General features: G+C 43.1%; 1 long non-coding RNA gene across 1 annotated transcript; it reads right to left on the bottom strand.

Annotated features, from left to right (window-relative positions):
• Nucleotides 1-204: 204 nt before the first annotated feature.
• Nucleotides 205-16,081, bottom strand: LOC136430274 (uncharacterized). Its single transcript, XR_010754871.1, has 3 exons — nucleotides 15,960-16,081; nucleotides 13,307-13,721; nucleotides 205-399 (listed from the first exon to the last, which is right to left on the bottom strand). It is a non-coding gene; the product is annotated as an uncharacterized lncRNA (long non-coding RNA).
• Between the last annotated feature and the right edge of the window lie 253 nt (nucleotides 16,082-16,334).

Below are 16,334 nucleotides of genomic sequence, written 5' to 3'. Positions count from 1 at the left end.
ACAAATTGTTGGATGAATTCGTCCATGAAGCCACATGAGGGCACATCCCCCGTGAATGAGCAACACACTGACAGTCATCTTCGACTTCGAAGGACTACCTAGAGACAGGATGAATTCGTCATTTACCTATTCTTATGGTGTCAGGAAGGCCCACACATATTGTAAGGCAGACGTGGAGAAATAGAGAAGGCCCCAGAAGCGTCATATCAGCAAGCGTTGTTGGTTGTGATGGGATATTCCTGAAACCTCGGTGTTGGGTGAACAGTAGACCATGTGGACAGTGGCTGTGCTGCTACCTCGTTATTTTGCTGTAGAACACTCGGAGTCCTGTCCACGGCATGGCAGCCATCTTGGCAATGACGACACGAAGGTCAAGAGTCTGAGTTCTGTCGCTGAATCCTGGGGGGAAAGAAAAATGAGTAAGATTTGAGGACTCGAGTTACTGAAAGCGTGCGCCACTCGGCGAAAGCCAGGACGTTGTTCTAGATCTTGTTATGCCAATACTTTCCCGTTAGGCCTAGGGAAAACAGATTGTGTTTCCGGTTATCCGACAGACCCTAGGAAAATTCTGGCGACCCGAGTCTTTTTTGTTCGATCACTGCCAAGGGTCATAGAATTTTCGATCCGACATCTCAGTGAGTAAAATTTTATTACACACTCTATTTCACACACACAGATCAGGAATAGTTTTAAATAGCCGATGTAGGAATGTGCAGAAAACATTGTACCCTTTTCTTCTGTTTATTGATATACCTTTGTTTGTACAATGTATATATGTGCAAATACAACATGGCGTCGAAAATCCAAGCCTGATGAGTTTGTGTTTCACAACGTTAAACGATTTACGGCACGCGAAAGTCTTACATGAACATGTGGAAGAACAAAAATGAGTAACTTATTACCTAGTATACTAGTACCATATTCCGCAAGTTCAGTTATTTGTCATCCTGACCACCTAGATTTCATAATGAAGCCAACTTTATTTGACATAACTTTTTTCGCACGGTGGTATTAATTATAAACATCGCCTGATATGAACATATGGGCTCGCCCCGCATGTATGATCGGCAACATTGATGAATCGACCCTTACGGTAAGACGAAATAAATGGATATTCTCAAAAACGCCCTCTTTTTAATATCACACTGATTGCATTGTGTGCGGAATTATAACTTGGCCCATAGAGCAAGGGGATGAATCTACTAATAAAACGCTATATCTTATTTGGGACGTTGCCATGACGCTTACCATCGCTTCTATCTCATCCTCGAAAACCTATTTCACGCCACAAGGCGTCTGAGATATTTCAAATCCAATTCTGTCACCCTGTTTAATCTCCTGCTATTTGTATGTATCAACCACCTACTGTTTGATCGGATTAAGATACAGGTTCTCACAGGGCGGGGGGATTTGTCTTCCCAGACGGAGATATCGTTCAGGTCGGTGGTGCATTCCTGCTATGAATAAAATATCATAACGGGTGTCGATTGAAAGTGAATCTGGTGAAGAGTCCATGCGATACTACAATCGTCTGTGTCAGCGATTTTGGGATCAGGCAGCTTCGTGTAAAAAGGGAGACTTAGAAATATATCAATTCAAAATCTGTATCAACTAGAGTTCCAGAACCTCATACCTTCGTAAAATGATGACAACCTTTTCGGGTGGATATTACAAATATTTTCTATTTCATATGTGAATAAGGTCCTTATTTACATAAATAACAGTCGCATTTCTTCATAGATTACGTAAATAGTGCCCTGATTTGCATAATTTATATCCAATACGTTCAACTTTACTTACAGAATGAAATTCCCATCATTTACCACTATTGCATCATTGTGTGCTGTTATTGATTATTCAAATCATGTACTCATTTGCATAATTGATATCTATTGATATTCCTGTCCTCAGTTACATATGGCACATGTTTGAAAGCCTTATCATGGAATGCAGTGGATTCATTGCATGCCGTCATCACCTATTCAAATTAGATCATGATTTTGCTTATTAATAAGTATCGAATAATTTTAATCATTATTGAAGCTATCTACATACCAGCTAACATCATGTCAATCCGTCAACCCCTTCTTGACTTATTGTCTTCAAAAGTCTGACACATAATTGGCCGCTGCAGTTCCAAACAAGCCACTCTGGGGCCCAAACTCGCCTCAAGATCTATCCACCTCTAGAAAACTATGACCCTAGAAAATCCAAAAATAGACCTCAAGCTTTGTAATTCAAGCTTTGAATATAACCTTTTTGGCGTGGGTAGTATAAAGTAGAGTGGGTTCATTCCTCAAGCTAACCGACATCTTTTACACAGCAGTCGTCTCTCAGTAAGACTTCAGGAGCCGCATAGTTCCCATTTGGAACTTTTATTCAGCCTAGTACCTTTTTGGCATGGGTAATTACCCTGCACTTGTATTCCAGGCACATCTCACCTCCGAAGCTGGGGCTCAACACGCAGCTCTATAAATTTGGAAGATCAACGCACGCACACCGTGGCTAGCTCTCACTAGATGAAGTATCACTGAGGCTTTGGCCACGTTCTGAGAGTTCTTTTGCGGGACCAAAGACATCTATTTTTGCACTTGAACCACTTACCTATTCAATAAATCGAGCCGAATGTTTGCGAGGTCTCTCTATCATACTGTTAGAGTGCAGTGGTAGGAGAGGCTTTGTTACCTTTGACAATGTTTTGGTTGCCGTTTGTGTGTGTGGACAAGACAACTCGGGAAGCTGCAGGTGGATCCTTATGATATTTGGTATGTTACGCTTAGGTAACATTTCCAAAGCGGGGCCCGGTCGGGTAGCTTGCGGGAACGAAAAATATGATATAAAAGACAACAAAAGGCAAAAAACGTTTTAAAAACTACTGCCAACTATAAATTGTGTATTTTCTTGATATGCATTTTTTATTTTTCGTTTTCGCAAACAGCCCGGCTGGGCACCGGCTTGGAAATGTGACCCTTGGAAATGTGAGCATTACGAGGGGCCAAGGGATCGGTCTATATTCTGCACCGTAGTTGCTAAAACATACACGTACATCCTAAAACTATTTTGTTCGTAAAATGAAGACATGACGATTTGGATAGCAAATTGAATTTTCCACCAGAACATGTAAACCATGATTTGTACTCTAATATCGAGTCAATCAACTTAGCGTTCAAGTCATTTTGATTCGATTACATTGATGACATCCGCGCGCATCAATTTTTGTTCGTTTAGAAAAACAACGTTTTCGTCATGCTGTTAATTGTTAACAACAGCTGCAAAATGAGCAAATATATGCCGCAAATTGTAAAGATATTGGAAGATGTATTAACAAAACTGAAGAATCTGTTATTCGGTATACCATACTCGGTGTGTTGAGTCATTTGTTAAACCTTCCTGAACTCGAATCCATATGGCCTTACTGGCACGAGACGTGCCCGCCGGAAGGACTCAGAAGTACGAAAGCCCAATGGTACAATCGGTGTGTCAGTAGCGAACAAGCTTTTCGCGTGACAACAGAGCAGCGCGACAACAGAGCAGCGCGACAACAGAGCAGCGCGACAACAGAGCAGCGCGACAACAGAGCAGCGCGACAACAGAGCAGCGCGACAACAGAGCAGCGCGACAACAGAGCAGCGCGACAACAGAGCAGCGCGACAACAGAGCAGCGCGACAACAGGCAGCGCGACAACAGGCAGCGCGACAACAGGCTGTTGTCGCGCTGTTCTGTCGTCGCGCGAAAAGCCTGTTAGCAACTCACACACCGATTGTACCATTGGGCTTTCATAGAGAAGTGCCGGTGGCGAACAGATCCCTGGAGTTTCCCCTTCGCAGTTTGACCCAGTAAAGAGAGTGACCTCCCATCCTTCAGTCATTTCTCTCTCCTTCTGTAATGGACAATCAGTAATGCGCTCGTGCGTTGGGGGAGAAATGGAATGAGAATTGATTCAGTTTCGTAAGGTGATCTGTCAAACTGAATGAACTTTGTTACTCGACGATCGTACATGGTACTATGTTTCGCAACAGCTATTAAACAACAATACTACAAGGCTAATTTATAATTCTACATTTAGAATTACAAAATATCATCGATAACAGTGTATGCAGTATAAAGTAGTGTGGATTCATTCCTCAAGCTAACCGATAACTGTGTGTGAGTTGAAATATGTATATGGATAATTTTGTGACTCGCTTTTGGAACGAAGTATATAGAAATTGACCTAATAGCATGTAGGCGCATATGGGAGTTGGACATGACAACACTACATGGAAATATCGTCCTATGATCTTGATCTTGATCGGGTACTGGGCAACACCCCTCTTGTTGGGGTAAAGCGCCAGATAAGGTGAAGTTTGTCTTAGTATTCAATCTGTAACAGTGCATCTCTCTCTTTACTGAAGTAGGGCACGTCAAAAGCGATGGATGGAATTGAAGGGCTTTAAATGCGCCCAAATGGACGAGCAACATATAAAGATCAACAGGATGTAATCTCTTCATTTTGACACAGTAAACTACATCCAGGGTCGCGCTTACGATGTAGGGAAGGAGATTGATCAACATGTTGTGAAGGCAACAACTTTATCATGAGTGTTAATTACATCATTGTCCGAACTGGGGAGGGGGGTGAGAACGGTTTTGAGTAATTACTGAACAAAACATTATGGGGTCCGTTTGGACCCCATTCGGTCATTTTAGTTGTAGAAATATTGACATGTTTGAGGGTTAATATTGTAATTCAAAGAAACAATTTTTAGAACGATGGAAAGGTGCATCACTTGTGATAGTAGCATTTTTTCGAGCTGATTACAAACTTAACGCCGAGTTATTTTGGATACAGGGCCTCCAGTCATTCCGACTTTTCTACATTATCTGATCGGCAGGGCCACCCATGCAGTTGGTTTATTTGGTTTATCACTATTCCCTGCATAAAATTGTTATTTGAACACCTCCCTATATTGCTCTATCAAGTGATCACGGAAATGCATCTGAAGCACTTTGCATACATATGGAACGAGAAAACTAAAATAGACGCACTGGCCTACTTTAAATCGCGCGTTATTTGCAACCATGCAATATACTGTAGCCTTTCCTTATAGACATAATTCGTAACATCTAGATTTAGAACAAGATTGATTTTGATTTGATTTTTGATGTTATTAGAACTGCAACGGTGCAATACACGTGGGACACAGGCAGCTATTGCTGGCGTCGTGACCCACACATAACCATGGAGATATAACCTCCTTGACATAATATACTCGTTTTTATACGGAAAGTCATGTGAAAAGCCTTTTCCCAAGGGTACAACATCTGTGGCGCCAAGGGATTCCAACCCGGGACCACTGAGTTCTGGGCCGAAAACCCTGCCGTTATACCACACGACCCCACAAAGATACCAAATATGAAGACAATTCACCCAGACATTTTCCAGTTATCGTGTTCATACTCAGCCACACACACACACACACACACACACACACACACACACACACACACACACACACACACACACACACAAATACAACACAAACAACCTATGCCTTCTTGGTCGAAGGTAGTTATTGCCTACATTTTATAGGAAGGTGCATACCTACCGAATCTACCTGTGTTATCGCCTCACGTCCACAAGTCCACACGACCTCACCACCAGATTACATGTAACGCCTCTCGAGCTGACCGGGTAATTCCGCAAATTGCCCCCGAGAGAGAAGGTAATGGGACGGAATGATTCTGTTTCTCCCGGAGTAAACCTCTAATTGGGGGGAAGATCGCAGATTGATTGCAATGGACGCTTCTGCAGGAGTGACCCTATCAACGCTGAAGGGTTTGCTGGCACGGACTATCGGGAGACGTGGCGTGATCAATAAGTTCTCGGCCACACAGAGAAATAAGGTGCACAATTCAGATAGATTAGCCTTCTGAAACTGTATTTGTGTACCAGTAGATGCCATACTTTGTACCTTGTAGAATTGCTGTGCATTAAAGTTTTATATCTTTCGAATTTCGAAAAGGTGGCAAAACGTAAACTTCACCGGGTAACATAAGACCCCACAGTGAAAACATAAAGGTGCTATACAGGCCTTCTCAAGAATGTCTTGAAGTGTGCGTACTTCGGGAATTACTGATGCTGCAGTAGATCTTCTAGCCTGGTACCAAAACCTGTATTGAGGAGACTCGGGAGCCAAAATAGGTTTGGATACCAGGCTAGAAGATCTCTAGGTCCGATTTACACACACGTTTTAGAGTCGACTTTACCCAGGACTGTGCAAGGAGAACCCTAGGCCACTCAAGTAGCGTTTTCTAGTAGGAAAACTCCACTTGAGCAGCCCAAAGCTCCTCAAACACAGCCCCAAATCGACTTCGAAAACTTGTGTGTAAACCCAGCCTAAGTCACGTACAAGACAATATGACAAATGATGATACCGGATGACAGATGGCCCCTGTCTGACACGACTCTCCTATGTCTAATAACGGCTACCAGGGGATCTTTAGAGCCCGATACAATAGAAAATATTTCATGAATTATTGAGAATGTAGACAGGATTCGATCCTTCAAAGCTGTTTTGCTGTGTGTGTGTGTGTGTGTGTGTGTGTGTGTGTGTGTGTGTGTTTGTGTGTGTGTGTGTGTGTGTGTGTGTGTGAACGTGTATATGTATGTTTGTGTGTGTGTGTGTGTGTGTACCTGTGTGTGCCTTTGCGTGTTTGTGTGTCTGTGCCTTTGTATGTGTTGTTGCGTGTGCGTGTGTGTGCAAGAGTTGTTGTTGTTGTTGTTAACATTACGGATATTTGATTTTGAAATATGAATAAAACCATGGACGTCTAAAACTTCCCTTTGCCCTTATTGCTGTGCGTGTCATACCTCCAACTGTTGATTCTCTAGTTAACGCCTTTCCATAGCCTATAGCACTGATATACTTTACAACTATGTGGAGTTGGTGTAGTAGCGCACAGTAGCTATTGTTGATACGGCCCCTCTGGGTACAATGATAAATAACTGGCTATAAGTGGCTTCTGTATGAAGTGCTGAATGCCTCAGTGACTATATATAATATGTGCCTTTTAAGAACTTTTAGTAATTTAGGCCTGCCCCAGCGTCAGGAGTATCGACGACCTGTCACGTACCCAGTCCACGGTCGATATTTGACCTTCCGTCGACCCATTATTCCTGGACCATGCCTCAGGAATATCAACAGTTTCCTTCCTACTGGCGTCCGGAGTTGGCGGTGTTTGGCCCAGAACCAAGAGGTCTTGGATTCTAATACCCTGGTATTGCACCGTTGCTGTGTCCTTACACGACTTTCTTCACTCCAGCCAGGTGTAAAAATGGCTACCTGACTTCTAGACCTCCAATACCGTGCTATAGACACAGTGGATAACAACCCACTGCCTCACATTGCATCAACAAAATGCTATTTATCTTATCAAGCTTATTGTTCTTCGTAGGTGCCACCTATTCTCCAAGCAGAGGTTTCGATCGGGGAATAGTTGTGGCCGGGATTTTTCACACTCTCCTCTCTCCAAGCAAAAGGAACATTAAAAATCCCGCACACTCCTACCCCACTCGACCGAAAAATCTGCTTGAAGAATAGGTGGCACGGTTATTAAAGTTATTAATTTGAGAGCAGGGGCACATTGTCCTTGTCTATGTCTAAAAATCAAAACAAAACACAGTTTCCTGATTGAATCAAGTGTTTAGAATGCGCGTACTGTCATCGAGTAACTAATGAACCCGTGCAGTAACGGGACAGCGTGTTTGGGGACCTGACCTGAATCCGTTAATCCAATTTAGTCCCGTGGCGACCGGCCCTGATCTTTGGGTCAAGCCGCACTCTGTGGAGTTTGAGGTGGGTCAGGGCAAGGGTCGATTTCAGCCTGCCTTTGCGTCATCGTAGCCCTATGTATTACATTAAATCTTTATTGTCACAATAAAAGTACAGCGGCTTTCGTAAGGTCTACTACATCTACACACACAAATAGTGAAGTGGATACAATGAATTAACCTATACATAAATGTGCATGAATAGATATGAGTAAATGAACAGCGTATCATTTACACTAATGGTTCTCAGGTCTAGACATTCTTTGATATATGGACCTAATGTATAAGATTAGAGCCAAAAAGTCTTTGGCATCTCCCTTTTCAATGGAATAATACCAACGTCATGTATATCACTTGTTCTCACAGTGAGATAGATAATTGTAAAGCAAACCTCCTTTTATCACTTTTATTGCTTGTAAATTTGATACGTAAGAACTTGACTCAATTTTGAAGGGCCTGTACTGCTTTAAGCTGTATTGTGGCACCACAACACTGCCTATTACATTTGTATGATACTACATTGTCAATAGATACATAAATAATTACATAAGTACATATAAAGTCCTACCGGAGACGACTTATGGCACCGCTGTTACCAGTGTCCAACGGGTCAGACAGAGACCACTAATTACAATCTGCCACATCTGCAGCAAATCCATCTTTTGATGAACTCTTTCTGTATGATTTCAGGACGAAACCACCTGACGAAATCATTATTACATCATGAATAAATTCTTCCAACAGACGTACATATGAAGTCATACAGAAGACGACTGAGGCCATCTCTATACTGCCAGTGTCCACCAGGTCACGCTGAGACCACTAATTGCAGAGTCATTCAACTACATCTGCGGCAAATTAGATTGACCCTAATGGCCCACAAGCTTATCAGAGGGAGGGAACCTTTCACCTGCCCTCCTTGTAGGTTAGGGGACACATCAATCATATGGAGGCTGTTTACCGGTATAGGTGGGACATCGACATGGGGGTGACAACCATAGGCCAGTGAGAGCTAGCTAGGTAGAGATCCCTGCATGGGCTCTCCTCGGTACTGGTGTTTTTAACGGTATTGCTTCGTGCATGGTCGGTGTTGGCCACATTTAGGCGCTAGGCTAGCTATGGGCGCTTAAAAAGAGGTAAGGAGATTTGAAGGTTTGTGGGTTATATTTGAGTGGGAAGTACTCCCCAGGAAGAGAGTTCCATATTTTTGTGCCGTCCTTGTATTTTTACTCTGCCTATAGAGTCCCGTGGCCTAATTGCAAAACGAAGCACTGACTTAAAACGTCCTTTTAGAATACTCTGCCTCAATGAGTGCCCAAACCAAAAGAGAAACCTGAAAAGATGTCTGTCCTTATCCGTGATGCGAAAGTCAGTATCAGATGTTCACGCAGTGCTGGGAATATAAAAGGGTGAAAATCCCCTACGGCAAGTATCAAGATAAGCAGCTTTTAACGGATTGATCCAAGTCACCTTTGCGCTTGGATTTCATGCGTCAAAGCTTTCATCTCTAGGTGTAACGTTCACATGTATTGTATCTTATCGGATATATCGGGTGAACAAATGGAGTAGATGTTACCCATTCCTCACCGAGCAAGCAAAAACTTTGCCTTCGGCGCTAGTTACAAAGAAGGAGCAATTTGAATGAGGCCATATAGTCGCTGTTTTCACGCTATAAAGATGGAACCTAAGGTACGCGGTGTAATGAAAAAGTCACTGTATAGAACGCTTTGCACAACCTAAAAGTGATGTATGATATATTCAAGTGTTACCTGAACAGCCGATATCATATTGAATCTCAAAGCGTGGAGGTAAGCGACCTTTTCAATGCCTTTTTTATCAATTCTACGTCGTGTGATCCTGTGGCGTAACGGCAGGGTGTTTCCTCACTCCACCCAGGTGTGAAAATGGGTTTCTGACTTCTAACGTTGGGAGATAAGAGGCGGTGGAAGGATAACTACCCACTGCACATACGGCCTCAGAAAAGACTATGGGACTACCTTCACATTATCAAGCTCACTGTTTTCTGTATGTGGCACTGTTAAAAAAGTTATAAAACTTGAGTGCGGTGCCACATTGTCTTTCTCTGTCTAAAAGCAATATAAATAAAACCACACCTAGAATGATTAAATCTCCTCTCTTATTCTCTCATTTGAATGTACGGATGCCTGCAACTGCCGCACTTATATGTGTGTGAAGTAATTGATGTCCAAGTGCTATCTCTATTAACACATCCATATCCCCCACCACCACTATCTCATTTGGGCTAAAGTGCTTGCTGAGTAGTTTTCACTGATGATGTCGCAGGAGCAGCCTTTTAGTACCAGCCCAAAACATATTGAGCTGTCCGTTTACGGCACTCAATATGTCAGTCATAGGACCTACATGAGATGGGTTCTGACTTGGGGATTACGTTTTAAAAGCTTGGGGTATGCGTAGCCTGGAGTCCAGTCTTGTTAGCTTTGTTTCGATCCCAACTTAGCTGTGGGGCTAGCGACGTTGGGAGCTAACAAGGCTCCAGGCTAGGCCTAGGGGCATGAGTTAAGGTATGATATATGTGTATTACGATTTTTTCAGAATTTCAACGGTGCAGTACACGTGAAACACAGGCAGCTATTGCTGTTGTCGTGACCCACACATAACATATCCAATTTTACACTTGGGTGGGGTGAGGATAGTCGTGTAAGGTGCCTTTCCCAAAGGCATAATATCGGTGGCGTCAGGGGATTTGAACCCAGGGCTGCCGGGTTCTGGACCGAAAACCCTGCCGTTACGCCACACAACCCTTTCAGCTCAACTGGTAGCAGCCTCACAGTTGAGCTCCCGATTCTAATGATGAGTCCTCGATTCAGTCAGGACATCTAGGTCGGGGCGGCATCCGTACGCGTCTTTCGGAAGGGACGTAAAATGGGAGTCATGTCGTAGCAGCCTTGCAGTCCTGGAGGTGCTTCGAGCACGTTAAAGGGAAAGGGCTAGCAACCCCTCTCTTGTAAAAGAAAAAAAAATACTGAAGCAGTAAGGAAACTTGCTGCCCTGTGTGCCCTTAGTTTCGAGGGATATTCCTATAGCTCTCTTTTTTTTAAAATTGCGGGCCATTTCAAAAGCAGCAAGGAGCAATACACTCGTTTTATGATCTCTATACATGTCTGTTCTAAACATTCTGATGAACGATGTTGGCCTCTAAGGCTATTCTCCGTCTTACTGCATAGGATTTTATCATCCGGCAGCAATGTTGCCTGGGCCTTTAGGCATCTCGACAAGCTCATTGCGCCTTCAAAGACCCTTTGCGTCGCTGCGTCACTGAAGGTGATGCAGATCCACAAGTCTCCTTAGACCTTTATGCATCTTAAAACGCATAGCGGCAGTGAATTTATATTGCTTCATTTTACTAAGCTTGGTGATATCAAATTCTTCTTTATCACCTTGGTATCGTCTCTCTTCCGCTCAAAGCAATCTTTTCAGCTGCATCTATGGTATGCATCCATGAATATACGCCTTTCTCTAAGCTGTAAATATGCGTTTGATTAGGCAATAGGGAGCATGCTATGAAATGTTGAAAAGTTGTCTTTCTTCCGCTCAAGGCATTCTTCTCAGTTGCATCTATGGTAAGCATCCATGAATATCTGCCTTTCTCTAAGCTGTAAATATGCGTTTGATTAGGCAATAGGGAGCATGCTATGAAGTGTTGTAAAGGTGTCTTTCTTCCGCTCAAAGCAAAATTCTCAGTTGCATCTATGCTACGCATCTATAACTATCCGCCTTTTCTTCCGCTCAAAGCATTCTTCTCAGTTGCATCTATAGTATGCATCCAAGAATATCTGCCTTCCACTAATCTGTAAATATGCGTTTGATGAGGCAATAGGGAGCATGCTATGAAGTGGTGAAAAGAGGATACAGCTCTGGCCATAAACATTTTAGCAGCGGGAAGCTGACCCCAGACGAATCCCTGTCCCTTTATGAGTTCAATACAATGACACCGTGACCTCCAATAAAAATTGCAAAAGTCACCACGGCAATATCAAGGGACCGGGGGGCGACTTGCCATATAGACGCATTACCCCTCCCGCGCAATTGAATACAAATCAGGCGCAATTCATCATCAGCTTGTCATTAGTAGAAAATCATATGATGAAACCATTTCAATTTCGTTCAAGCGACCTTCCCCTACCCCAGACACACCACTGCACAAAACCATTAATCTATATCTTTAAGCACAGCTACAGCGTAAAGCACACGCAAATGTGCAATTTTTTCACTCAAATGAAGTAACAGCACCTTGACGCATGCTTTAAGGCATGCTTAAAGATACAGTTCAGTTCAGGTCATTCCCTGTGAGGTGACACCTGTGTCTTTTCAAGTCCCTGTCGAGCATGATAGAGCGAAGAAGTACACGTATATATATTACATTCATACACTCATACATACATGCATACACACGTCTTCGAAAAATTCTTTTACGCAATGGTGACCTCAATAGGACGGATTTTCTTTACTGCCGTCTAGAAGATTCCACAGGCTCGTTCTTAGTTTTGATGTATTAGTCCTGAAGTCTTGTAGACTTCCTTGCTTTATAATGATATCAATGCATTGTTAGCGTCTTTTATTGCGTTTTTGTACATATTTGTTTGATTTTAAAGAATTGTTGCGAGCTAAACTAATTAAGGTGAGGGACACATTGCGTCTCCCCTGCATGTGATCGTTTGCGATGTGGAATAATAATGAATAATAATAAATGAATTACAGTATGAGATTAAGAGCAAGACTGCACCACAGACCACCACCACCGTTTTTCGAGGAAGGGAGCGGAATGGAACTGAACAAGCCGGAAATAGGCAAGCACGGACCATCTAGATTATGTGTAACAGGGTATAACTTATTTCACAACAATGTTAACTGTTGTAATTCGAACAACAAGCTGCTGGGGGGGGGGGGGTCTAATCACTTCGAGGTCTCATCAAGACCTACCTACATATCAAATATCAGAACAATCCATACATGGAGGCCTTGTTGAGTTATGCTGTTCATCCACGAAGATACACACACACACGCGCGCACACATGCAAACGCTACCCAAAACATAACCTTCTTGGCGAAGGTAAAGATTTTCTAAACCACACGAGCACTGCTGTATATACGTTCTAATGAGACCAGCAAAGGGAAGCTCCTACCTACCATTATAGGATGTCTACCGGCATCTGTACATGCTGTACGGGCTCCTACCGCCACATTTGACTGCTGTTAGAACAATGAAGATGATCCTTTAAAAAATACACGAGCACAGCTGCTGTCTACATACTAAAGAGACTAGCAGAGGGAAGCTCGTACCTACCGCAGTATAGGATGTCTACCATCTGTACATGGGATACGAGCTCCTACCGCCACATTCAGCTGCCATTAGAAAAAAGATGTGTTTTTATACTATACTGAAAAACAACAACATGGGCACAGTTTCCGTATACATACTGAAGAGACCAGGAAAGAAAGCTCGTACCTACCAGTATAGGATGTCTACCATCTGTGGTGTACGGGCTCCTACATGTACCACCACAGCCAGATCTCCCACTGCTGGCTGCGTAATCGCTGATCACCAATAAATATATCCTGCCGGCACATTTAGCTCCTGTGAGATAGGCCAGACCGAAGAGTCTTTCATCACGGCGAGCTCGATCGATAACGCTCACTGCTCGGGGAGACTTTTACCGGCGATGTGACAGTCAGCAGCTCAGAAATTGTTCCCCAACGGCTTCTGCTATCACTCCGCGGCAAATGGCGCTTTCCTCAGCGGCTCAGCCCCTTCAAACGGCGCCGATGGTGAGTAATTATCGGGCTTGCGCGCGGGAGATTGCCCGACACAGGCCATATCTAGCCGCGTCGCCTTTCCCTCTGCCGCCACCAGCCTCTCAAGAGTTGCTGCAAAGAGGAATGGTCGTCATAACGCGTTTCAGAAGCGGGAGGAGATTGATTGAAGACACTTTTACACCCTATTCCAGTACGGCGGCGACCGCGCTACGAGGGCGCTGCGACCGGGCGGTCTGACAAATCCCCCAACGAATTTCATAGATGAAAAAAAAACCCGAATCTTTTCATGCTTTGTGTGTTTTGTTGTCTTTTCAGTCATACTTTTACATTTTGCATGATATTCCAAGTATGAAGTCAAGGGTTACACAAATCCAATTTAGGTCGCAGCGAGGTCGCAGTGCGATCGCCGTCTAGTGTAATCGGATCCTTAAGGGCAAGGTAACGGCCTGAAACGCTGTAAGGACGAGATACATGTATCAGAACGGAAACGCATACTATAGGAAACGCTGTAATGCTTTATAAATCGATACCTGACAAGTCTATGTACGGGCCCTGTCACACTTGTGCGTATATACGAGCCCGCATGAGTTGCGTATCAACATGTTTTTGGTTTAGGTTAAGTTTGCAGCCGACGAAGTCATTTCTTTAGTTTGATAGCTAGACTGCTCAACGGTGGGTCGAAGTAGAAAATAACTTCCTCCCCACAACTTATACTTAAACCATGCGGTTTAAGTAAAATGCGGAACTCATACGGACTTGCATATACGCACAAGTGCGACAGGGCCCTAAGGTAGCTGAGGACTTTGAACTCGAATTCGTATCACTGAAAGTTAAAGTTGACTTCCTAGTTTGGCGTCCTCAGTGAAATTTACGTTCGCTGAATTTGACAAAATGTATAACAAAGCCAATGTCTGCGATATTTACGTTTTCTTTCCTTTTCTTAAAAAAAAAGAACGAAAAATAATTTTTCAACCAAAGAATCACCGAATTTTTTTTTACGCTATCCAATTCCTCGCCGGTTATTCAGATGTTAATCGACGCACAATGGACCGACGCTAACTTCAAGTAGCCCATATTGCGTTTTCTCCTCACGTCACAGAAGATTTGTATCTAGCTCTGACATTGTTTCACCGCGCGCGCTCCCGCTCAAATGACGAGCATTAACTCCCTGCCCCCGACTGTCACAACCTGCCTTCTACTGACTTTGACATTCAGCGAAAAACCTGCTGGTTCACGCATGTGATGAGTTTGGGTCCTGACTGTGGAATGTTTATCATACTCCCAGCATTTCACGGCGTAGGAACAGAGATGTAAAAGAAGGCTGCACTGTATGACGTTTGCAGTTACTCAAGCAACTGGATAGAATTTGAAAGGTCAGACCCCGGGTTGCAATAAAAACTCCTTCTGCCAGTTGGATACGGTCTTTGCAACCGTTGGGTCTGCTTCAAGACTTGGTGCCCGCTCCCTGCGACCTCAAATTTAACAGAGCGCTCAACGAAGTTCATAGAAAAAAAAAGAGAATCTTTTTACGTTTTGTGTGCTTTGCTGTCTTTTCAGCCATACTTTTACATTTTGCATGATATTCTAAATATAAAATCAAGGATTACACAAATTCGATTCAGGTCGCAGCGATAGCGCCGTCCAGTGGAATGGGGGCCTAACCCGCTATTCCTTTTTTTGGTGAACAGTTGAAAATTTCAAAGCATACTAGGAAGCATGCAACAGAGGGTCAATAACCCCCACCGGAATCATTAGCGTTAAATATATGACCTACCCGCGCGATAAATTTGTAACCTTGTAGCTAATTTACTTTCGTTGACAATCCGTCTATTCTTTAATTCATTATCGCTACCGTAACGCTTTCATCATTTAACGCAGCCACAGTTATGGTAATAAGGGCAGAGGCGGATTATTGAAATCATACATAGTCCCGTATATTGTTGAACTGGCACGAACCTATGCTTTATTATGTGTTTGGGCGTTGAAAATTCAATCCGTATCCGTACACCTTGTAGCTATATAATTATAAATGATTTAACTACAATCTGTCTATTCTTTGATTCATTATCGTTGATATTGAAACCATAGCCCCGTATATTGTTGTACTGGTATGAACCTAATAGTATGCTCTAGTATGTGTTCAGGCGTGGAAAATTCAATCTATGTCTGTACACCAGTTTGTAGCTTTGGTCAGTCTAGGTTTGTATGTTAACGTCATTAGTCTATATATAGACGATTGCGGAAGCTTCCAAAATAAAACGAATCAATCGAATAATAAATTCTATGAAACCGCGGAAAGCCGTTTTGAGAGCACGAGACAAAAATACACCGTACGTCATGCAAACTCACCGCAAACTGCTGGGGTGACGATACCGTTCAGATACTGAAGATTTGCCCTTATCTCCGTACGTTCCTCTCGGGAAATTCCTTCCCGGCTCCCGCAAGTAGAAATCCCCCTTCCAGGCCCTTATGCCAGTGAGCTATGGTGTCCTTAGGCCTAAGAAAAGAAATATTGTGGTTCCGGCTACCGTCCTGAAAAAAATAGGGTCGGAGCGAAGGGACTCTCTTCTATTTTTCAGATTCCGGCCGAGGCGATGCAACAAACTCAAGTCAGCAATGTAAAACTGAAATGTATGTTCAACATCATCATATTCATATTGTAATTATGCAAAAATCATATACAGTCAAGTGTATCAATTAACTGAACAAAGAAGTACAATGTTT

The sequence above is a fragment of the Branchiostoma lanceolatum genome, chromosome 1 (genome assembly GCF_035083965.1).
Source record: "Branchiostoma lanceolatum isolate klBraLanc5 chromosome 1, klBraLanc5.hap2, whole genome shotgun sequence".
NCBI lineage: Eukaryota > Metazoa > Chordata > Leptocardii > Amphioxiformes > Branchiostomatidae > Branchiostoma > Branchiostoma lanceolatum.
The sequence above is the reverse complement of the archived record's forward strand: the minus strand, read 5'-3'. Positions and strand labels throughout refer to the sequence as shown.